Here is a 24,675-nt window from a genome sequence, read left to right as displayed (position 1 = left end):
TTCAGGTCCACCCATAACAATTAAAGAATGGATCGATTGCAACAGCAAATTTGTGGTCTGCATAATCTTCTGTTCTTGCAATGGCCCTTACTTTGGGAGCACAATTTGCCCTTTGAGAACTAGGATTCAAGTGCATTACAGAAACATCAATAAACTCACTACAGGCCATCCCTTGACTGACCGTTTCCACGAAACGCATCCTCATAATAAAATATTTACCTTCATGGACATTGAAGTAATACATAAACAAAGACGAGGAGGAAATCGGGAACTCAGACTCTGGAGGAGAGAGAATGAACTAATCATACTATATAGGGCTACCAAGCGCGGACTAAATAAAGATGCAGAACTCCAATACTGGATGGATCAAGAATAAGACTCTATTGACAGAAGCCTAATATCCCTCGCAAAGAAAAAAAATGGACCTTTAACACCTTACCTCTATGTTTTGATTATACACAGAGTAGAGGTCCATGATACCTTTAATCATAAAATGGACATAATAAACCCTACTTATACATCTGCATTAAATCTTTCAAATGCTTGGAGAGGACACCTATTATATATTCTTTGAGATTCCGTTAGTAATAGGACTTTATCTTTTGTCTAGAACATTATGAGTTCAAATTGGGTAACTGAATGGCCTTTTTATAGATGCCTTCACTCACATTTGCCCCAAGACCGATCTGACCCCTTACTCCGATGGTGTCTTCATGTTTCCTCCTTTCTAAGTACCCAAATTTCCCCAAATTGATGCCATTAATTTATTACATCAAAACCTAGAAGATGGTATCGTTTTTTGACTGTGAATTACAAAGATGGCCCCTTTCTGGGTCCCCTTGACTATTCTTGACTCTTCTTTGGCCTCATCTACTATCCACAGCATTTGGGACTGTTCCGAATCGGTCTTGATCATCGAATTTCTTCTTCTATTAGGACCATTTCCCTGTACTGTTCCGACAACACCAATTTGGTTGGCTGACACCGTCTACACGTAGCTGATACCGTAATCAAGGTCATCCACCAGGGTCAATATGTCTTAACGAGACAAGTCAATACCTTCCTCCATCATGATGATACTTAACAACTGTCATTAGATCGTAGACATGGCCATAAGACCTCCCTGATGACACTCGACCGTTAATGGTTACTAAACGACTTGGATACCCTTGTCCAAGAGTTCATGGTCGCCCTTAAATAGAACATGTACATACAGTTGTCTATTGGCACAATCCATTTCCTGATTGTCTCTAATCTAACTATCCCACTAACCCGGGGGGGGCGTGGCCGAGCCGCAAGATGGCCGCCGTTTAACGGGGCTCTGCCGGCCGAACACATCATCCGTCAACCCATCCGTGTTTGCCTCATTGCCCGAGCAGCCAGAGCGGTTGGAACGTGGTGTTGACGACCTGGGGACCTGGCGGCAGTTTCCGCTGAGGAAATCGGTGCAGTATTGCGGCCGCGCTGGCCCTGCGCTGTGCTGCCGGAAAACCCGCGAGCCGAGGGTCGGCTATCGCTGTAGCGCGAGTCCCCGGCTTGGGCCCTCGCTCGGACACGTGGGGAGACCAGGCGGAGAGGACTTGCGGCGCTGTTGAGATCGTGGCCCGTGGGGCCGGTGAGCCGCATCGGAAGCCTGGGGAGATTGCGTGCGGACCGCTCCTGGAAGCAATTCGAGACCCGAGGACACCACGATGACTCCGGTAGGACCTGAGCGCTCCGGGGAGCCTGAGTGATCGGCGCTGGCCTGGCTGCTGGAGGGGGTCGCCTGTCCTTCGCTCTCCCGGCCCTGTATGGGGTTGGGGCTGTTGCCTACTGCTACCGGAGGAACACTCGCGACAGGCCTGGTGGCGACGCGGCCGAAGATCGGTGTACCACTGAGGGCGGCACTCTCCTTGTACCTCGCGCCCAAGTGGAGTTGGCGCACGCCACTGGACAGGGAGACTTGGCGATCCGGCTGTAGGGCTGGTCGAGGATGATGGGCCGCTCCCTCTAATACCTTGTGTCGACGTATCTGCCTGCCCACGCGGCGGCCCCGAGCTGCGCTCTCCGTGGGGTGGGGCTGGCCTAGTCCTGCTCTGTCGGCGCGGTGGGCCGCTCGTCGCGGCCGCTGGCCTGGGAATTGCAAGGGGAGACCTCCCGAGGAAGCGGCACTTGACTGCGAGGTGTGTTTGCCTGTGATCGCCCCCAACATCGGATCCCCCTGGCTGATCTCCCCTGCGGGATCATGGGCAAGCCGGACAATAAACAGCCGCGGCTACAGTTCGAGCGAAAATCCGCCCGTAACGTGGAAATGGGGCCGGCATCGCAGACAGTGGTCCCTGAGACACAGATGGAGCCCTCACAAGAAGACGACATAAAGGGTATGTTCCGTGACCTAAAGGGCTGTTTGAGGGAAATTGACTCCAAACTTGACACAATGGCACAGCGAATGGAGGGCCTGTCGCGCACAGTCGATCAACATGGGGAAAGGCTAACGGCGGCTGAGACGCGTATTGCGGACTGCGAGGAAGGCCTGGGGGAAACCCGGGAACGTTTGCTGCACATGGACAAAGTCTTGGATATAATACGTGGGCGCAATGAGGATTTGGAAGCCCGCTCTCGCAGAAACAACGTGCGCATTCTCGGAATTGCGGAGTCCACAAATATCGGCAACATGGAGCAATTTGTGGAAGGCATGTTCCGCGATTTATTTGGGGCAGACCTGTCGGCAATGTTCTTGATTGAGCGTGCACATCGAACACTTGGTCCTCGCCCGGTGCCTGGGGCACCACCGAGACCGATCCTGGCTCGCGTTCTCAATTACCGTGACCGAGACACTATACTACGGCTATCCCGGGAAAAGGGAGCCCTCACTTTCCAGAACATGGCCATTTCCCTATATCCCGATTTCACACAGGCGGTGCAGGCAGCGAGGCGCGAATTCATACCTGCCAAAAAACTCTTTCAAAAAGTGGGGACCAAATATGCCATGTTGTACCCTGCCAAGTTAAAAATTCACCACAAAGGGAAGCAGCTGATCTTCACGGAGGCGAAGGAGGCGCTGAAATTTGCCAGGAGAGCGGAGCGAACGACTGGGGAACAGCGCGCAAGTCGTGCGACCTCCCCGGTGGACAAGCTGAGCGACGTGGAATGAACTGCCGGACTTTTCTGTGACCCCTGTTATACTACTGTGCAGCATGGCGTCAGGTCAATCGGCGGATGAGTACCCATAACTTACTTGAATGTTTATATCTTGCTGCCTGTGGTGGGTGGTGACGGTAGAACAGACTAGCTGCATCTGGGATCCCACAGACTCATGTTTGGACATAGATTCCACGGGTGACACCGTTAATACTGAGGGTGATGCATAAGTCGTTGCCTGTTGTGTATGATCTGCTTGGGGCTTTGGTAGGTGGAATGTTCGGCCACCCCATTGTTCACCGATGGGGGAGTGTGCAGGTAACCCCACGCCCTCAAAGGGATGATTCCCGTGAAACTGACTTCTTTATGGGTTAAATCGGGGAGGGGTACGGCATCTCAACCTAATTGGGGGGTTGGAGTGGGAGGTTGGGTGGGGGGGACTGTTTTGTTTGTTGTTGTTAACCTGCAGAAATGTCATACACTTTTGATGGACGACTCGGTGTTGCCTCTACACATCCACGCTCTCTTGCTAAGTGTCGGGACTGGTACACTGGATACCCGGCTGCTCGCCCTGCCCCTAGCCCCGCACATTGGCACACTGCTGCGTAGGGACTATTATCCACTGCTCCATTGACCGAGTTACGCTGTCTGACTTGGAACATACGTGGTCTTAATGACCATCGCAAGGTTAGGTTGACGCATGCGCACTTGGCCAGACACCACATCGACATATGTCTTCTACAAGAGACCCACCTGTTACAGAAAGCGGGAGACCGATTGCGACATGCTAGGTGGGGTGAGGTGCACACGTCTGGATGCTCCAGTTACTCTCGTGGGGTGGCCACCTTAATACGCAAAGGGTTACCATGGCAAACCTTTAAAGTAACTGCCGACTCGGAGGGCAGATATTTAATCATACTGGGGAAATTGTTCCATAAACAGATAATCCTAATTAACACTTACGGTCCCAACACGGATGACCCGGATTTTTTCCGGACAGTCTGGCTAAAGGCACAATCCCTTGGCGCGGGGGAGTACATATGGGGAGGGGACTTTAATGCCGTACTCTCGCTGGAAAATGACAGGGAAGGTGCGGCGCGCACGCATCATCCGCAAACAGCAAATCTTCTTCGCGGTCTAATGGAAGAATATAACCTGTTGGACTCGTGGAGAATCCTGCACCCCGGCCGCGTGAGGGCACATGCTTCACCCCACACAGAAAGGCGTGGTCTAGATTAGATTTTTGGCTAACAACTCCACATATTCAGGCCTGGACGTCTGACGTGCAACACAGAGCGCGTACTCTATCGGACCACTGTCCGGTTGAACTGGTGCTACGGGTCCCCAAACCATACATCGCCCCGTTCACGTGGCAGCTACCTACGCAGGCCCTGCTAGATCCGGTATTCCGCGAGGAGGTACACCAACATATACTTGATTACTTTGAACTCAACACAAACTCAGTGGCGTCGGCTGGCACCCTATGGGACGCGTTCAAGGTGGTAATCCGGGGCCATTGCATTGCGGGACAGGCTAGAGTGCTGAAGTCCATTAGAAATACACTCCAGAGACTGGAGGACCGCTTACATAATCTAGAAGTACAATATAGCTCGCACCCCTCAGCGACCACTCTAGCGGAAACACGCGCCGCCCTAACGGAATACCAGGCGGAGGCAGACAGGGAGCTTAAATTTCTCCACAGACACGCAACGGCGCGCAGATATGGCGAAGGGGATCGCCCGGGTAGAACATTGGCCCGGCTGCTGCGCTCGCAAAGAGGTTCCTCTTACATTCCTTCTATAGAAACGGCGCAGGGCGACACCGTGCACTCCCCTCCAGAGATACTGGATACGTTCAGGTCCTTCTATAAAAAGTTATACCGCTCCCGGGGTGGGACTGACGCGGCAGACGTTGCTGATTACTTAGACACGGTTCAGTTGATCTGGTTTAATGCGCATCAACAAGGTTATTTCGATCGCCCCTTTGACATTGACGATGTGAAGGAGGCGTTGGGGTCCTTGGCCCCTGGCAAGGCGCCTGGACCGGACGGTCTTCCGGCACAGTTCTACAAGGAATACGCTGACATCCTCGCCCCCCGGCTGCTGGCTGTATACGATGAGGCGGCTGAGTCTGGGATACTCCCCGCGTCCATGAGAGAGGCCCTCATTATTGCCCTCTTAAAACCCGAGAAGGCCGCCCAGAGCTGTGACTCTTATCGACCGTTGTCCCTTATAAATACAGACGCAAAGATATTTGCGAAAATGCTCGCTTTGCGATTACAACCGGTGATGCCACTAATGATCCGCCCAGATCAATCGGGGTTCGTGCCGGGCCGTTCCACGACCCACAACTTACGGACCCTGTTCGGAGTGCTACACTACTTGGCTCCTCATGTCAAGGCCGCAGTGGTACTCTTGGACGCCACGAAAGCGTTCGATTCCCTGGAATGGGCGTTTCTGTTCACCCTGCTGCAGCGAATGGGAGTAAGCGTCGCGTTCATCCGATATATTCGCCTGCTCTATACCAACATCACTGCCCGTGTGAGGGTGAACGGGCTGGTCTCAGAGCCCTTTGGCATCGGTAGGGGCACGAGACAGGGTTGCCCTCTGTCGCCCCTACTATTCGCGATTGCAACCGAGCCCTTGGCAGCCCGGATCAGGCAACATCATGCGAACAGGGGAATTGGATTTTCATCCCGTGCGCTGACCATTTCACTGTACGCGGATGATATCACCCTTTATGTGACTGACCCGCAGGTTAACCTCTCCCCAATGACGAGTGAACTGATGAGGTATGGTCTGCTTTCAGGGGTGACTATTAATTGGGAGAAATCGGTCCTCCTGCCCTTAACGGAGGCGACACCCCGCTTCGCGCCGGATTGCCCGCTGAAGTGGGCGGACGGGCCGGTGCGATACCTGGGCGTATGGATTAGCACGGACATGCAGGAACTGTGGACGGAGAACTACGGGAGGGCTGTGCAGTGGATAGAGGAAAGGGTAGGCCGATGGAAACACCTGCCCCTGTCCCTGGCGGGTAAGATAGCTGTGACCAAAATGGTCATACTGCCCAAGCTCCTCTACCTCTTTGTTAATATCCCCCTCCCCTTGCCTAAACACTTCTTGAACAAGATACGATCGCTCATGATCGAACTGGTGTGGGGGGGTAGACAGCCGAGGGTAGCATGGGAGACGCTCACCCTCCCACAAAGACAGGGAGGTATGGCGGCGCCAGACTTCGCGCTGTATGCGTATTGTGCACAGGCGCAGTTCCTGCACTATTGGGTACACCCCACGCCGTATCAGCCACATGTGGCGATAGAGGCGGACATGGTTGACCCGCTCCCGCTCCGCACTGCCCTATATGCGCCGCACAAGAGCAGGCGGAACGAAATCGATACGGTGCGTGCGCTTCAGTGGGCCTGGGACGGACTGCGCCGCCGGGCCAAGTTAGATCTTCTCTATACGTCGGCAATCCCTCTGCGCGGGAACCCCATGTGGCCCCCGCTACAGAGCATGAAAACGGGAGAACGCGCAGCGTCTCGGGGTCTCCATACGGCGGGAGACGTCTTTCCTGATGGTGTCTTCATCACGTTACCGCAGATGTGCGCTGCGGAGGCCCCGACGGCGCTGGACGCCCTGCTTCATCACCAGCTTCGCCACACATGTAGAGCACTGTTCCCGACATTCCCGGAGCCGCCGCCCAGTCTGATGGCTCTGGAAAATGTCCTGAAGGTGGAATCGGGGCGCAAGCTGATTTCTCGTCTATATAGCCGCATGCAAAGCGATCATCCAGTGGTGACCCCGGCGGCGCGCGATCTGTGGAGCGCTGCGTTGGGAACTGAAATTCTCGATACCCACTGGGACCTATGCTGCAGAATGCTTGAGACATTATCCCCTAACTACAGACTCCGGCTTATCCATTTCAAGTACATACATATGATATATCGCACCCCACGCAGACTTCATCGTATTGGCTTACGAGACACGGACAATTGTTGGAAATGCACTGCGCGTGGCGCTGACTTCTTGCATATGGCGTGGGAGTGTCCCATGATCGCCCCCTTTTGGGAAGAGGTGCTGCGGCTGGTGTGTCTCATTACGGAGCTTCCGATTCCATGTACCCCTCAGACTGCACTGCTGGGGATCCTACATATGGTCAAGCCTAAACATCGCCGACTGCCGGCCATGCTCCTCCTACTTGCTAAGCGCCAGGTTGCGATACACTGGGGGGCTACCACAACGCCTACTATCAGGGAGTGGCTTAAGAGTGTTGTATACTGCCAGACGCAGCTCACCCTCTTCTGGGAGCTCCTGCCACCACGCACGCGCCCGCGGGACATATGGGGCCCTTTCTCACAGTGGTTGCTTCAAACACCGCTCGATCCGTTGTAGGGCGCTGACCCTCGAGCCGGATGACCGGGGGGAGACAGATGTCGAGATTGCTGAGGGGTTGCAGCGGCTGACGCTGAAGATGTGGGAGATGTTGGGGGGGTATTGGGGGCTGAGACGAGGGGAGATTCTGCTCTTGTGTCTCGCTCTGGCACTATTGTGTGGATACCTATTGGCATTATGGACATCGTTGTATATGGAGGTGACTGTCTCGTCTATACTGGATTCTATACATTCTGCAGTGTATTGTGTTTGTACTGTTGTTGAAATGCAAATAAAAAGAAATTTAAAAAAAAAAAAACTATCCCACTAACCCTTCGCAATCCAAATGTTATATTCGAACCTGATAGTAGCTGGACCTTTCTCCAGCTTAAAAACAAAGAAATCTATTGGCACACTCCAACTTCCGATAGTTTCCATTTTATTTTATTCTACCTTTAGCGACATAATTTGTATTAACAGAGCCCAAACCAATTATTTTTTAGAAGAGCTTTGCTCATGCAATAATAATCCTAGAGACTGCTTTAGTTTGATTTCTTTCCATCTTTAATTATGATATCTTTGTTTATCTCACCACTGAGACGATACATACGCAAGAGTAGGTCAGAACCCTTTTCAAGACGGCGTATCCACACCATGCTAGGAGAGTGGCGTCCGGACTCAGACTTTCGCACCCGGAAGTAGAACCCTCACTTCCACGCTGCATCTTTAAACCCGACCGGGAACTAGCAATCCCTGCAAATGCCAAATGATCTGGACATGGGAGAGGATGCTTAGGTTTTGTAGGTGAGACGTGATCCCCTTAGAGATGTGTTACTTTCTTAGACGTTTATCTACGACAGTCACCTTATTGTACTCTCTTCTGTAGATAATTGCCTCCGGAACACATTTGTGTATCTTCGGATTTTTCCCTCTGCTTCTTAGTCCCACGAATATCGAATCATTTTAGGTAGGACACGATAGAGATTTTTGTAAACTCTAATTTAACCCCTTCGACGCTCATGACGGAACGGTTCCGTCATGAGCGTCGGTTGAGCTGTGCTCATGACGGAACCGTTCCGTCATGACCACGCCCGCGCAAGCGGCGCTCAGCACAGCGGGGGAATCCGCCCCGCATGGAAGGGGTTAATATCGAGTACATTGTGTCTTAGGCGCTATAAATTCAGAGACTGGTCTAACTTGCACGAATGTGATTTTCTGCATTCTGATCCCCTTGCAGCTCGCTATTAGACGCTCGACCTCACACGTACTTAGAATTAATAGTCCTTCGGACCATCCGGTAAGAGCTCTTGCCTACCAATATAAGGGGACGTACATTTTTCACCCTTTGTCTACAACTTCACACAAAGTCACGTGGTGCTAATAGTCAAGGGCCTACATGTGCCTCTTAGTGCTTAATGCCCTACATACCGACTTGCAATTATAACATGAGATATATGATAATGGAACATGTCCTAATAGTGTAAGGACTCTTTATAGCATACATAGAAGCTATAAGGTGCCTATGGTGATGGATTGCTATTGATCTTTCTGATTGAAATTGCAAAACCCTAATGTCATATGTCCTCCTCTTATTCTGTTTTATATTGGACCCCTTCGACTGTACTGATGATTGACGAAACTTGCATTGCATCACTGTACGTATGTATACGGTCACCATACTTGAATTGCTGTACGGAAAAATGGTCATTCTTGTACTCAAATCGGGAATTGTCTCTGGTTGGCTGTGCTAAATGTTGAAAAAGTACGTTGCTCTGTTTCACTTGAATTTCAATGCTGGGATTTCGTTCTACGCTATAATCACCGTATTGACTTTAATATTTTACCTTTATGCACATTATCTAATAATGTTTTATTTTCAAATAATTCCTGCCATCTATTTTTTCTAATTTTCTTCTAAATATTTCCTGCTATTTGTGCGTTGCTTATTACGATCACTAATATTATATATATGGATGCCTGGTATGGACTTTATCCCTCCTATCTATAATTGTCACTCTCAAATCTTTTTTCTTTATTCTTGTCTATTTTATTTTCTTTCGTTACCTTATTCTCATGTAAATGTCATTTATTGCTGAATAAGACACAGGGTTTTTTCCAATGCACAATGTTACAATGGTTATGTTAAATGTATGATATCTCCAAAACTAGCATACTTTTGGTTTTCGATTTTACTTCTTTGGTATTTTTTGTATGCTGTCTGTTCACTGCTTTTATCTCAGCCTTGAAAAAGCCACAGGGGGCGAGGCACATGTTTGTTGGCTGTGCTGCGCAACATGATTGTTTTGTAATGAGCATAAAAGACTACAAATAAAACTTGGAGAAACAATTAGTTCTTAACTATATTATTTACCAGTTTTGCAGTGATGATGCCTATTGCTAATTGATATGATTAAATCTAGATAATAAAACAGTACTTGACCAGGTACCTCCTCCTCTGTACTTCCAGATGTGGCACACAATTTGGCGTGTCAGGGATCTCAGCAGAAGAGCCCAGGCACTGGTAGGTGAAGTCTTTGATGGCCCTGAGACTTCTTAACAGGAGACAACCATCCACAAGCCCTAGGAGAACCTTGAAAGCAGGATGTAGAAAGCAAAGTCCAGCCCTTTCACTCCCAGGACAGAGGCAGCAAGCAGCAGGCCAGCAAAACAAGGCAACAGCAGAGTGGCAGTCCCTCCTACATCATCCAGCTCCTCTTCTTGGCAGAATGTCCGCAGTCCAGAAGTGTTCTGGTTTTGGGTTGTCAGAGGTCCAATACTTATACCCCTTTCTGTCATTGAAGAAAGCAAACTTCAAAGGAAAATCTTTGTAGTGCACAAGACTCTGCCTTTCCATGACCTGGCTCCAGACACACTACATGGGGTGCAGACAACTGTGTGTGAGGACAGGTACAGACGTATTCAGGTGTCAGTGACAACTCCTCCCACCACTCTAGCTCAGGAAGGCCCATCAACCTGGTGACGGCCCATCAGGATATGCAAGGCACACCTCGGCTCCCTTTGTGTGACCGTCTAGAGTGAATGCACAAGAGCCCAACTGTCAGCCAACCCAGTTGTGCATTCTACAGACAGGCAGAGGCACAGAATGGCTAAGCAAGAAAATGCCCACTTTCTAAAAGCTGCCTCGAAAAATCCACTAGCTATTTTTAGTACTTACTCGTGCTGGCGAGTAAACTTAAGCTGGAAGAAACAGGTGTTCTGTTCATTCGGAAAGTGAATGAGCAATTAAGACGCCTTCAAATCTTGGTGATGTGGAAATGACAAATATTTAACTTTATTTCCAAACAATGTACACTTGTAGTTGTAAAACCACATGTCAGTGACAAATTCTGTGGCCATTTCAATGTAAAATCTGCTGATTGCAAATGACAGTGTGTTGCTACTTTATGCTTTAGTTATGTATTTATTAAAAGTGATTGTTTTTAAACGTGATTTGAGAAACATTCCTGCCCCCGTCCTGATGACAATGTAGTCAATGAACTAAGAGGCAAGACAGCGGCCATGTGTATCCTATATGTGGCTAGATTTGTATTCTATATGGAGCTAATGTTTAGTCTATTAAATCAAACAAAAGAGTTTTCTGTACAGCAGATGTGCTGAACTCACATATTTGAAGGTGCTCTCATATGTGAAAAAGAAGAAAATGGTGTCTCATTGAATTAAAATACTTGCCCAGGATCACAAACTTTGAAACCAGTTTATGGGTCAAGAGCATTATAATTAGGTCAAGTAGATTATATAAGTCACTAGACCTGCAGGTCTAGTAACATTTTTAGGAGGCCTGAAACGTGGCATTTGCAAATACACAATTGAAAAACCAACTTCACTAAAAGATGTATTTTTATATTGTGAGTTCAGAAAGCCCAAACTGCAAATCTCCATCTGCTCCCAATGGGAAATTACACTTAAAAGATATTTCAAGGCAATTCCCCATGTTACCCCATGGGAGAGATTGTCCTTTCAAGAGTGAAAAACTAAGTAAGCAGTATTTCATTATGAGGACATGTAAAAGACATCAGTGCATGTCCTATCTTTTAAATGCACTGCACCCTGCCCATGGGGCTGACTTACCTCGACCTTAGGGGTGACTTACATGAAGTAAAAGAAAAGGTTTAGGCCTGGCAAGTGGGTGCACTTGCCAGGTTAAAATGGGAGTTTACCACTGCACTCACAGACACTGCAGTAGCAGGTCCGAGACATGTTTGCAGGGCTACTCAGTTGGGTGGCACACTCAGTGCTAAGGGCCTCCTACTAGCGTTTGATTTAAAGGCCCTGGGCACATCTGGTGCACTTTACTAGAGACATACTAATAAATCAAATATGCCAATCATGGATAAACCAATCACCAATATAACTTAGACAGAAAGCATATGAACTTTAGCACTGGTTAGCAGTGTTAACGTGCCCAGAGTCCTAAGCCAACAAGAAATGTCAGAAAAATAGGAGGAAGAAGGAAAAAAGTTTGGGGATAACCCTGTACAAATGGCCAGGTCCAGCACTGACCATAGCTAGCATATAACTGGAGCAAAAAATTTAAAAGCTGCCTTATTTCAAAGCCATGGCCCTAGTAGTAAAGACAACCAGCGGTTGCAACTTCGCTTTGCCTGGTAACATAAGGTTTGCATTCCTAATTGATGTTCCCGAGAAATTAATTATTTTCTGCTACATAGATTACTGAATAAAATGTGTATGCCTACTCCACATCTGGAACCAAGACTATAGCTTGTTTCTGAACAATTGTAAATACTGCTTTCCAGGACACTTTCACTCTATCGGTTCCTCAGCCACAGAGTCACTTGTAATTACTAAAGCGCCATAGCATTATTATAGTGTACACGGATTGGGAGTCATCCAAGGGCTAAGGGGTTTTTAGGTCAAAAGAAAGTTTTTTTCTGCTTAGATCAGAGTCTATTTGGAGTTGGACTGGCAGTTCAGGTTGGACTGTTCACATGGGGAACAGGGTCAAGACTTATTTGCATATGGCTGTGTCTAAACTGGAGTGGCTTGCAAAAATAATGATGGATTTAACCCAGATCTGTAACTGGTGGTGAATGTTTAATTAATTCAGCATTCCGTCCATCATCAGTTCTTTTTGCATTTGGAGTAGGAGAGCATCTTCAGAGATGATCAATGTCACAACAGGAGATTTGGGAGAGCTTGTACTTCAGACAGGGATCTAGACAAAAAAGTATATTGATGTATCATAGATATCCAAGACAATGGACTCAAAACAGGATTGTGTTCTTTAAAATTTCCTATTTAGGTCCTCCTTGTGAGGTGTTGTGGAAAACTGATGCAGAAATACCCAGAATTAAAAATAGGACAGGTTTGATAATTACAAGGTGCAGAATTACCACAATATTATGGGTTTTGGCTTATGAAATAAAGACTTACTCTGGATATTGTCGTTGGCAGAAATAAAATGGCGTACAATGCAGTGGTGCAGAGTAGATTCGCATAGAGTGCAGTGACAAAGAGTGTATTGGTTTTTAGTAAAGTGGTGTTGAGTGCATTGGCGTGGGGTGAAGTGTGCAGCGGCATAGTACAGTGTGCCGTGGAGTGGCACAGGGTAGATTACAGTGGTGTACAGTGGAATGGCACAGAGTGGAATAGGGTGACATATAGTGCAGCGGTGTAGAGTAAAATGTTTCAGAGTAGAGGGCAATGGCATTGAGTGCAGCGTCGTAGAGTGCTAGTGTCGTAGTCACAAAGCGTAAAGCCAATGGTAAACAAAGGGCAGAATGCATTCCCAGGAAAGCTTTCCGAATGTCACCAAGATGTTGTTAGAAAACACTTTAACCTAAAATCTATTGAATGGATTTACACCAAATACCGAAAAGCATGTTTTATTTAGCAAAGTTCTAACTTTCTGCTACATTAGGTGTAATTGCATTCAGCTATTTTTTCTATACATGAGAGAAAAGTTTTCAATGGGAAAATCGAGGTTTTGGGACTCACCTTTTTCTTGCTTTCTGTTTGACGAATCAGTGCAAAACTTTCCATAAGGGCGCCAAAGTAAGTGCACTTTTTATGGGAAAGTTGCATTCAGATTCATTGAGCAGCAATGAAGTGGACAGTCAGACCTAACTATAACTACACTAGAGCCAGCACTGGCATATGCAATAAATATATATGTATACATAGAGAAGAACACACAAAGATTAAAATAAGCATTGACAAAGCCAACAGGTTGGAAGAGAGCAACAACAAGAAAATGTGAAAGGGACTTCAGAAATCAAGAGAACGAGTAAAAGAAAGCTGAATAAAGAGTTAAAGAGACACTCAAATCAAACGAGTGCTCCTTGAGAGGGAGGAAAAAAGGACAAATAAGCCATGGAAAGAGAGCTTATGAATGTTGAGCATTGTAAAAAGAAATGCAATGAAATAATGTTTTCTTGTACCAAGAATCAATATATGTCCCGCAGAGGAAATTAAAGAGGCCAGAGATGCTAGTTGTTGTTCAGTGGAATGGTGCTTGAGAGAGCGAGTGTGGGGCAATGGTAGAAAACCTACAGGAGTGAAAGAAATCCCTTGAAATAGACCATGAAAGAAAAGTGAATAAAAGCCTCTGGGAGGGATGAAGCAAGGCCCCAGATAATAATTGTGGTAGAGCCACAGGGGAGCAGAAAGTGGTGAAACCACTAATGCACCATCCTCAAGGCTTAATATTATCAATGAAACATTCAGACCAAGAAATACTGAACAAGCCCAGAGAGAGGAAGTAAACAATAGTGCTTGCAAAAAGAGAAAGAAAGAGTGAAATTACCCCACAAAGAAAGCATGTACAAAGCCCACATAGGAAATAGGTGGAAGACGCCTACCCAGACTGAAGAATTAAAAGAGAGACACAGAGAGAGGGAAAGGGAAGAAAGCTTCAGAAAAAAATCAAAATTATGTAAAAGAGTGGAAAATGTGAAAGAGAAATGTACAGAAATAAGCAATAAAGAAACCCCACAGAAAGAAAATAAGTACAAGGGAAACACTGAGGCAGATGAAACCAGTCATTTCTTCGCATATGCTGGTTGTCAGCCTTTAGTGCATGTGCACTGTGCTGGATTGAGAGTATAGGGGCCACATCTTCAGAGTGCATTCCAAACCATAAGGAAAATCCTACTCTTTCTTGGGTATTAAATATTCTTCTACCAACTTGACAACACTTATAACATTGAATATTTTGCAGCAGGGCAGCACAGTTACCACACAAAGCAACTTGGATACACTTTCACTCAATCCTGTTACATTTAGAATGTGTTTGTTTATAAAAGACAACTATTTGGTGGCATATTTTATTCTGCTTGGTATATTGTGATCTTGGCTTTTTCGTAAAAAGATAGTTTCATTCAACCAATTCTCCTTGTAATCAATGATTATTATTGACATAAGCTGCTCTGAACTTTCCTTGTGCTCATGAAATATTATTTTAACAATGGTACATTTAAAATATTTTGCAATCCTCATGAGCTTTTCAATATAACTTTCTATTCTGTTACTACTGGAGAACATACTTCAAACCAGAAGACAACAGCCTCCCAGACACCCTACAGGAGGAAACTGCCCAGAGTGGAAGGTTGTGTTATAATTTCAAATACACTTCTCTATCTTCACGGAAAGTTTCAGTTTAGCTCTGTCTTTTGAGGAATTTGGAGAAGAAGCCTTAGACTGTTTTCTAAAGTAGAGTAGGATGGGGTACAGCTAGGTCTTGAGTTCTGGTAGAATGGCTATGAAGCTATACACAGGATAGGGCGCTACGGCTTGCTTAGCTGGTGGGACCACTCTTTTGTTTCCATTCTAAATTCTTTTTATCTATTATTGCTTGATTAAATCTATGGCATATGCTTTGTATGTATGTATGTATAGGACCTGTTACAGGAGGCTGTTTATGTTTGGACTGTATCTATGCTTTGTTCTTATGGTTTGTACTGCTTGTTAATTTTTTATTTTATTTTCTACTTTATTTAATCAAAAGTTCAATAAAAAATATTAACAAAAAAAAAGAATGGCTATGGAGCTAGAGTAGGAAAAACAGGCGAGTCGAATAGCGGTCTCAAGGGGGTAGGTAGGTAGGTAGGTAGGTATTGGCATGTGATGCTTGAGTTATGGTACTAGGTTGCATTGGTTCCGGTGTTCTGGAAGTCTGTTTTAGGAATTAGAGTCAAGCATTACAATAATCAACCCTCTTACTTTTTTGACTTTGTCAATTTGGTCCTTGGTCGACAGTGGTGTACCTCAGTAGTTGCCTTTTCGTGCGGTAGTGACAAGCTTGAAGAATGAGCCAGAGTGGGTGTAAGTATCCAGGAAACACAACAATGAACTATCCAATTACAAAAACAGTGATGCACGTGTTAAAACTTTAGCACTGCGTTAGCAGTTAGGATACTGACACCAATAAAACAGTAAAATGAAATGGCAGCATAGAGAGATTCCAAAACCAGGTTCGCTGATCTCACATTATAGAAAATGCTGGCAAATCTATCCCAACCATAATAAAAGTGTACATCCTCTTTAAGCCACTGTACTTACCCAAACGTGGGGAGACCCACAGTGATGCATGATCTGGCTGAGCAAAGAGAAAGCAGTGCTAATTATCATTTTAAAGTTTTCACCTCGGCCAAAATCCTCTTTTTAACATATTTCCCATGTCAGCTTATAGAGGTAGGCGAGCCACTGAAAGCTGGAGCAAGGCTCGAGCCTGGCTCTGGACCAGCTCGAGGTCCCATTGGAACCTCGAGCCTATAACAAGCTGAGCTTTTATATGGCTCCTGCCTCCATCCCTCTACCCAGGATGTGGTATTAAGGCCAGAGCTGCCGACGAGGTTAGACTTAAACATTATGTGTTTCTTAGCAAATCACTTAATCTCACAGTGCCCATAAACAATGAATGTGAGCTAACGCTGATGTAAAACGCTCCAATAACTAAGGGTCAGGTTCCTGCTACATAAAAACTGCAGAAAAATGCACAGAGAGCTAAAAATAACGCTTTAACATTAGGAAAGAACTATAGATATCTATTTTCTGGCTGATATTTACAAAGTGAAATCAGAAAACCTGGATAAATTGTGACTTCCTTGCTTAAATTGTGTTTTCTTAGTCAAATATTTTATTTTTCCATTTTTGCGTATGAAAGCCCTTTCAACTAAGCAAGTTCAGAATACCGGTTGTATACACACCTACTGTGCTTGATTTAATAGACTGTAATGTTGCTCTATAATAATCTAGGTCACATACAGTGTTTACATGACAACTGTCTTTCTTTTTTGTGCACTAATGGTTTATGTTTAAATATGATCATTTTTAATAAGCACTTCTCGGCGCAGCGCTGTAATGGGATTCATTAATGTCAAAGCTTCACGTGTTAGGGAAATACTGTTTTAATTGTGAAGAGACATTTTCATAGTTTATGTGATGTATGTTGTAGGATTTACATACCAAACATTTTCAGGGCTCAGCTCATGCACGGGCTTTAAGATCCTAGCCAGACCCTCGGCTCGCCTCCTGCTCGGCTCTCCTTGTAAATCTGTTGGCTCGCCCACCTCTATCAAATTATGCTTGGGGAGTTTTATGAGTGGTGCTGAAGTGGGTGTCTGTGGGTTTGAGTTACAGACCCGAAGGACCCATTTTTTTATTGTTTGCATTAGGACTCACTGAACCTTGGTGGCAGGCATGGAAAAGAGAGTGGAAAATATAAAGATTTTTTATAGACTATTGTATTCTTGACATCAAACTCTGGAATAACCTAAGTGATTTTAAAATCATTCCTAGAGACGACCGGGACCATAATGCTATAGAACTAACCTTTTCAGGTGACTTCCTTCACGATCTATCAGTCCCGACAGCACAGCTCCTACCTTCTCCTTTCGTTTCTAATAACGGATGGGGAATTAAATGGCCCCCCATAGCAAATAACCCTAAATTGCTAGACGAAATATAAACTCATTTTCTGGTCAATGAAAATTCTTCTTGCCCTCATAAGCTGATATTAGCTTATCATTCTTCCTTTTTTCAGTCTCTGCAAGCTCTCCTATCTAGGACGCACAAATTATGGCAGAATAAACCTCTTAAATCAACCCCTTGGCATGACCAAGACTGCCGTAGGGCCAAGAGGCACCTCTTGAGGTAGATCAAGGCACACAACCCAGATTCTGTCCGACCCACTCGTCAATCTTACAAGCATATTCAGAAAGCCAAGCAATGTAAATGGGATGAATCTGCTTGACAGGACCTGTTTGACGTTATTCAGAGTAGGCAAGAGACCATCTTCTGGCAATTTATCTCCCATAGCCATGCTCGATCCATCACACAAACCGATCACTTCTTACCACCAGTAGCCTGTGTTGACAATTTTTCAACTCTTTACGACGATTCTTCATTTGCTAACACTGGTCTTGCCACTGCTCAGTTCGCTACTCATGTGTGCAATGAGTAGTCTTTTTCCATGGTAGACACGAGACTGGCTATTAACCTTTTACATCAAGGTAAAGCCCCTGTAGCCAACGGCATTCCTGACAATCTATACAAATCCGATATTGACATCTGGGCCACCTATATCAATTAACTTTCAAATGAAAACTTCAAAGGTGCTGATTTACCTGCCACCAGGGCTAGGGATCACATCTTACCCATCTTTAAAAAGGGTGACAGGAGCGATCCAAAATTAGTTAGGCCAACTAGTCTCAAACGCCAGAACTGGCTGGATAACGCCAAAATTCTGCCTCCTTTCCAGGCTGGGTTTCGACACAAGATCAGCACCCTAGGACAAGTGCTTGATTTCTGCTTATTGTATGGGAATACATGATCCTATCTAAAAAACACCTTTACGTGGCATATGTTGATCTTAGGGGAGGGAGGCCTCGAGTTCACCAAGGGTGTGTATTTGCACCCACTCTTTTTTTTTGATAAGCAAATTTTTATTGATTTTACAACACATAAAACAATTCAGCCAATACACGGAAATCACGAAGTTGAATCCATTCACAAAAGCGACATAACCCCCAATCACGAACCCCATAAAAATTACATAGACAGGATCTGGGACCAAGTTAATCAAGACCCTTCACATTCCCCAACCACTTCCCCCACACTCGGTGGTATTTCTTGACGCACCCCTTGGCTTTATAAAGGGCTCTCTCTTGGGTTGCGCACCAATCCACCCCTCTACGCCACCTCATCATGGCCGGTGGGTCAGGGCTTTTCCAGGCCACCGCTATGTCCCGCTTGGCCACCATAATAGCTATATTAAAAAATAAATTGTCACTCCTGGATCCGTCCAGCCCATCGTGATCTCCAGCAAAGAGTGACGTGGATCATGGGGGACCTCCCAGCCCAGTACCTCTGTTAACTCCACTTCAATAGATCCCGAAAACTGTCCTAAGCAGGGGCACAACCAAACCATGTGTAGGAAGTTGGCCGCTGCTTGGTTACATCTCGCACATGACACATCTTGGCGCAAACCCGCTCGATACAGGTGTAAGGGGGTGAGGTACGCAGCGCGTAAGTAGTAGAGCTGCATCAGCTTGAGTTTCGCAGAGACGGTGACTGTTCTGGGGTCCATGAGGGCATCACGCCAATCCACCTCATCAAGGAGGCCCGCCCAATCCACCCATTGACCCCTCAATACATCTAGGGACGTGGGGGTGATGTTAACTAGGGTGCGATAAATGCGGGAGACCCCCCCTACCCAATGCACCCACTCTACTTTTTCGCTTCATTAATTCTGATGTTGAGAAGGCTGATGTCTCGAAGATGACCAGAGTTAAGATCCCTGCACTCCTCTTCTACACAACACGCTTCTCCTCTCTCAAACCCCATCTGGGTTATAAATTCTACTAAATAAATTTTTTAGGACTTCTGCCACTTATAAGATTGGTTCACAGAAGTAGGTCTGCGGCCCCTTTACATCTTTCCAGAGCATATTACTTTTCTATTCGAAGGCCATTCTAAAGAAAACTTACTTGGACTTTTTAGTAGCCCAGTAGCCCCGAACATCTTATTTGGGCTACCTTTCACTTCAGCTTTTAACCTCAAAACCTGCACCTAATTTCGAGGCTTACCTTGACAAGATTACTCCTTCCTTATCAAAAAGCTTATATTCGTCCTCTTTGCCTCAATTTGGGCATTTATAGACTCCTGGTGGCTCATATTATTTCGATATCTGATCCTTCTAGGATCCGAATACTTACCATCAGTAGATATCTATTTACAGCCTGGTCTACACGTTCTAGACTCCTTTCTTCTGCTAACTCAAACTCCATCTAATCCCTACAAATTTACTGGACTTTTTTTAATGTGTTCTTTTAAACGAATTGCTGGATTTTGTACTTGACCTTTAAGCACTTTATTTAATCCCATAATGGTAGATGTGTGTTTGTCCATTCTATACCTTTAATCAACCGGTCATCTGCGCACTGCTGCAGTTTAGTTCCTTGACACTCTCACTGCTTACCTTAGCTTAGTGAGTTCCACCTCATCGTTAGCAAAGCAGGGGGGACAGCTTGGCATTCATCTTCGTGTCGTGGTTTGCATCTTCAGGTCGCAAACAACACAATAATCCTGCTTGTTTTCTTAGCTGCCACGTTTGAATTCCTCTCCAAGTGTAGGATAGTTAGTCCCAACTACTATAACGGTCAGAGCAAATAAAGCACCCTACCTGAGGTTTTTGTCCTCCTTCCCTTTTCCCTTCTGGGACTTATTCTCAAACATGCAATTTACTTAATTCTGGCACTTTGTTCACGATGTTTCCAACTGCTGCAACGATATTACTTATTCTACTGGTTTAATAAATGTTTTAGATTCCTTTTGGGGACTAACTGTACATTTAGGCTCAGTGTGTATTTGATTGTACGGTGTTATTTTGACAATAATATTTTATTGCTACACGATGTCACATCATTATATATTTTATTTGCCTTTGCTCTAAATGCATTACCATAATTGCAACCTGTAGCGTTTATATATTGTGTTATTATTTGTCTAAGCAACTTCTGTTAATTTGTGCATTTTACATTTAATGTTGTACTTGTATTGCCTCTTGGCCGAAATAAGGTTTTTACTACTACTATAAAGATTTTAAGGTTTGATATGCGGCTAGATGTAACACACAAAATATAAACGAATCAGCTGCTCTTTAGAGAACAGAAAGGGCTTTGGAAGATTTGGAAAAATCACGACAAGAAAGAGCAGAGTTTCAATGTAGCACCTTGAAGAAAACTGCAACTAACAGCCTGATGTCCTTAGCTGTCGAGCTCCGATTTACGCCCAGCTCATCGTCATGTTTTTGCAGTCTTGTACTTGGTTTTGTTTTCCTGCTTTAAAGCAGGCCTCCAGTACCCGAAAGCCAATAAAATAAGCTAAACAAGAGTCGCTATTCATACCTAATACCCAACCACGTGAAACAATTCTCTATGAGAGCTGTAGTAAACCACATTATGCCTCCAAGGGAAGGGATGATACTTGAAAAAACACGATCATGTGTACAGTAAGACGTGAGATTGTGTCTTAAGTTTAATAAAGGAATATTTTAGGACTTGATCAATGTGATCTAATTCGCCGAAACCGATAGTAATGATGTGACAAATGGATAGATAAAACAAGAATGGGCATCACAAATGTATAGGGTACAACGTTATGCTATAGCGACTACAACAGTACCAGACTGATGACGCAATATTCCCACTAAAGACAGTCGTTTCAGATGAACAAAAAAAACAATAATAGACTCAAAATTAGTACTAATGAAAAACTAGCGATAAACAAGCAGGCCATGGGAGAAAGGTTGAAATAATCTGCTTTTTCCACAAGGGCACAAATACGAGCGATCTATGGGGCGCGGGGTCAGACAGGATGTACCACTGGTCCTCTCTATGACGAAGGGCCCGTCGGCAGCTTTGAAGAGCACCCCGCCTCCTCCCACTGCCGCACGGATGTGCCTTAGCTAGAAGGTATGGTATACATCTCCTCACTTACCTGTCAGAGTGCCCTGGATAGGGGCGTCTTCTGCACGCCCCTCCCGCCCCATCATGGTCTCACCTGTGCCGTGGCGCCGCCTGCTCTGCCGTAAGCAGGTAATCCCACATCCTCCTGCTCCCTTGGGCTGCCTGCAGGAAGCGGCGCCAGCATCCAGCTCGGGCCGCTGCTGCTGTTGGGGGCGTGGCTACTGGTGGATTTGTCGCCGAAGGTCTCATCATCTGACACCCCGGCAGCGGCAGGAGGCGGGCCTACCCAGAGCTCCTCCCCGTCTGCACACAGGGGCGGCGACTGTCGCAGCTGTGATGGCGTCAGGAGCTAAAGCAGCTATACGGTTGCTGGGGTGATGAGTGCTACCCCAGCGCTTTGCTATTAGTCTACGAGGCGCACAGAAGTTGTGGCCGCTGTCGAATGTTTTTTCTTCCCAAAATGACTTGTGGCGAGGAGGGTTACCGCGTCACGAGGCCAATGTTTGCCACAGTGCAATCCATAGCTGTCAAGGTTTCAGATTGCTATGTGACAGTTTCATAATTTCAGTGTAATTATGAGTGACGTTTCAACGACTATGAGTGACACTTAGTCACGAGAAAAATCGAGCAATACATTCGAGGGAAACATATAAATAACAGTACCCACACCGATCTGCCCAGTAACACGCATTAGGGATTGGACTAATACATTTTAGTGCTTTTTTTTTAATTGCAGATTTATATAGTGCGAACTCTACCCGAAGATATTAGAGCTCTTTACATGAGCACCGGTTACTTACATATTCAGGCACGGGGAGATTAAGTGATTTGTCTAAAATCACAGGATGTGGACGCGACCCTGAGGCTCAAACCCTGGTTTCCAGCACCAAAGTCGGCATTCTAGCCCATGGACCACATCCTCTTGTGGTATCCGCATCACCACACTAAACTGCATTAACCACGCATTAAAGCGCCCTGAGATATCCCAACGAGGTGCACTTTACGAGGCTGAATTTAAGTGGCCAGCACCCTAAAACGAACATCTCGGGCAGCGCCAGCATTGCTGCCCAGAGACTGCCTCTGGTTTTATAAACATAAAATACACTGTACATGCTCCAGCGGAAAGGGGCAAATTGACACATCCTCTTGTGGTATCCGCATCACCACACTAAACTGCATTAGTCACGCATTAAAGCGCCCTGAGATATCCCAACGAGGTGCACTTTACGAGGCTGAATTTAAGTGGCCCGCACCCTAAAACGAACATCTCGGGCAGCGCCAGCACTGCTGCCCAGAGACTGCCTCTGGTTTTATAAACATAAAATACACTGTACATGCTCCAGCGGAAAGGGGCAAATTGACATATCCTCCCTGCGTCACAGAACCGTCGTCACACTAACTCATTCACACACGCATTCATTGGTGGGGCCCATTACACCAACACTCATACGTCTCACTTCGAATCTGCACACAGGAGGAAAGGAGCGCTGGACATGTGGGGGGTTACCTTGTTACCTATTGGAGGAAAATCTTTACATTATATACATTATGTACATTAGTACCTATAGAATCCTAACTTTAACATCATGGCACTTGACCACTTGGTCGATGGACCAATTAGTTGGACTGGTTGATGGTGATTTAGAACCAGCTAAAACACATGTAAAGCTTCGGAACCTTTCGATTAATCAATACCTTATTGAAAGAATCACAGACTCATTTTGTTAATCAATGCTTGGTTTATCTAATTAATTCACTTTCATTGGCATAGTCAGAATTTTTATCAAATCAGTATTTTCAATGAATATCTTTGGCACAAATTTACATACAATTATATTCACTTAAAATGTTGACACCGGTGACCATTTCCAGAAAACCCGACAGCCCTGCATAAATCAAGATCCACTACTGTTGACAATTTTCTAATCTTATGTGCATTCAGAGATATTCCAATGGCTGGTATCAGTGCTCCAAAAATATCCCCTACAATTTCTGACCAGCTTCCCCTCCTTCTACGGGTTAGTTGTCTGTCTATTTTGTGCACACCGTCTTCTCCCCTTCCCACATGAAATATTTTTGGGAAGACCAGGCCTAGGTAGCATGTACCATATCAATGGTCCGGTAACCGATAATAAGCCCTGTATCCACAGATGAAATATAGTCCAGGGAATACCGGATCTTTTCCGCCTTTAAATCCCCATCCTCCCATGATTCTATATACTTCATGGCACTCACTTGCACCTACAAAATAATTATCATAAACAGTTTTATTTCTTCTAATGCACAATTTCCCTCTCTGAGGCCAATCCAAAGCCATTGCAGGATTCGTTTCTCCCTTTAAATGGTTTTCTTTCTTAACATCCCAAACTGTTGTCTCCCTTTTTCCCTCAGGTTCCTTTCTTTGCATCTTAATTCTTCTCTCTTCTACCATGTCTAAGAAGGTCTTCTCTTCCTTTCTCAAACTACAAGTAAGATTGTTCTTAAACACTTCTTCTAAAGTTAATTCTCTAGTTTCTAAGAAATATTCACCTAAAGATTTACCAGGTTTTATCTTATTTAGTTCAGGGACTACAGGGACCTGTGCGAAAACATTATCTACATCCGAGTAATAATATTCTAATTTCCCTGTTTTATAGAACAAACTTGCTAATACACTACATGTTATTCCATATGTCACAGGAAGATGGTGATAGGTAACACCCTCTGACACTGATGCAGGTAACTTCATAAAAAATAGCAATCTCTAACGTCCATAATCTTTACATATTCATACAATAACTTTGAAAAAACATTATTAGAAAAATCAGTTATAGACCTATCCTTATGTAAATCAGTTCTATCTACCAGTTTAGTCGCATGAGGGTCATAAACCTCTCCTCTATTAGTCTAATTCTCAGTGTGGTTCTCTATTCTTTCAAATGTTACTCTAAATGAAATTATTATAGCTAATACGATCCATAGAAGCATTAGTAATCCTGTGCAACAACAACACACCTTGCACCATCTTCGGAGAAACCCACATGTAGGTTTTCTATCCTCTGTGTTTGCCATTTCGGAAATGATCAGTGTCTTTTGACTTAGCCTCTTTTATTCACAACTACGATTTTGTCTAAACCCAAGGCTCTAAGCGCCTACTTGGTTCTTTTGGTTATATGTCTCATCCGGTATTTCAATCACTCTGCATTTTTCTCCTGTTACTTCAATTTGGCATGTGATCGTTTTCGTCCTTGTTTTCACAG

The 24,675-nt window shown here is 45.3% G+C and overlaps 1 protein-coding gene across 3 annotated transcripts in view; it reads right to left on the bottom strand.

The window, feature by feature from the left end:
* Positions 1–21,668, bottom strand: part of CLCN3 (Cl-/H+ antiporter 3) — an 846,805-nt gene extending 825,137 nt beyond the window's left edge. Inside the window, exon 1 of one of the 3 annotated variants that reach the window (XM_085641816.1) lies at positions 21,531–21,668. The gene's annotated coding sequence lies outside the window, so the exon portion shown is untranslated. Of the gene's footprint in view, positions 1–21,467 lie in introns of all 3 variants that reach the window. The other 2 variants (XM_085641819.1, XM_085641817.1) reach the window with 2 other exon arrangements.
* Between the last annotated feature and the right edge of the window lie 3,007 nt (positions 21,669–24,675).

This window comes from Triturus cristatus, chromosome 2_2 (assembly GCF_964204655.1).
Source record: "Triturus cristatus chromosome 2_2, aTriCri1.1, whole genome shotgun sequence".
Classification (NCBI taxonomy): Eukaryota; Metazoa; Chordata; class Amphibia; order Caudata; family Salamandridae; genus Triturus; species Triturus cristatus.
Note: the sequence above shows the minus strand (reverse complement) of the source record. Positions and strands in the feature narration are given on the sequence as shown.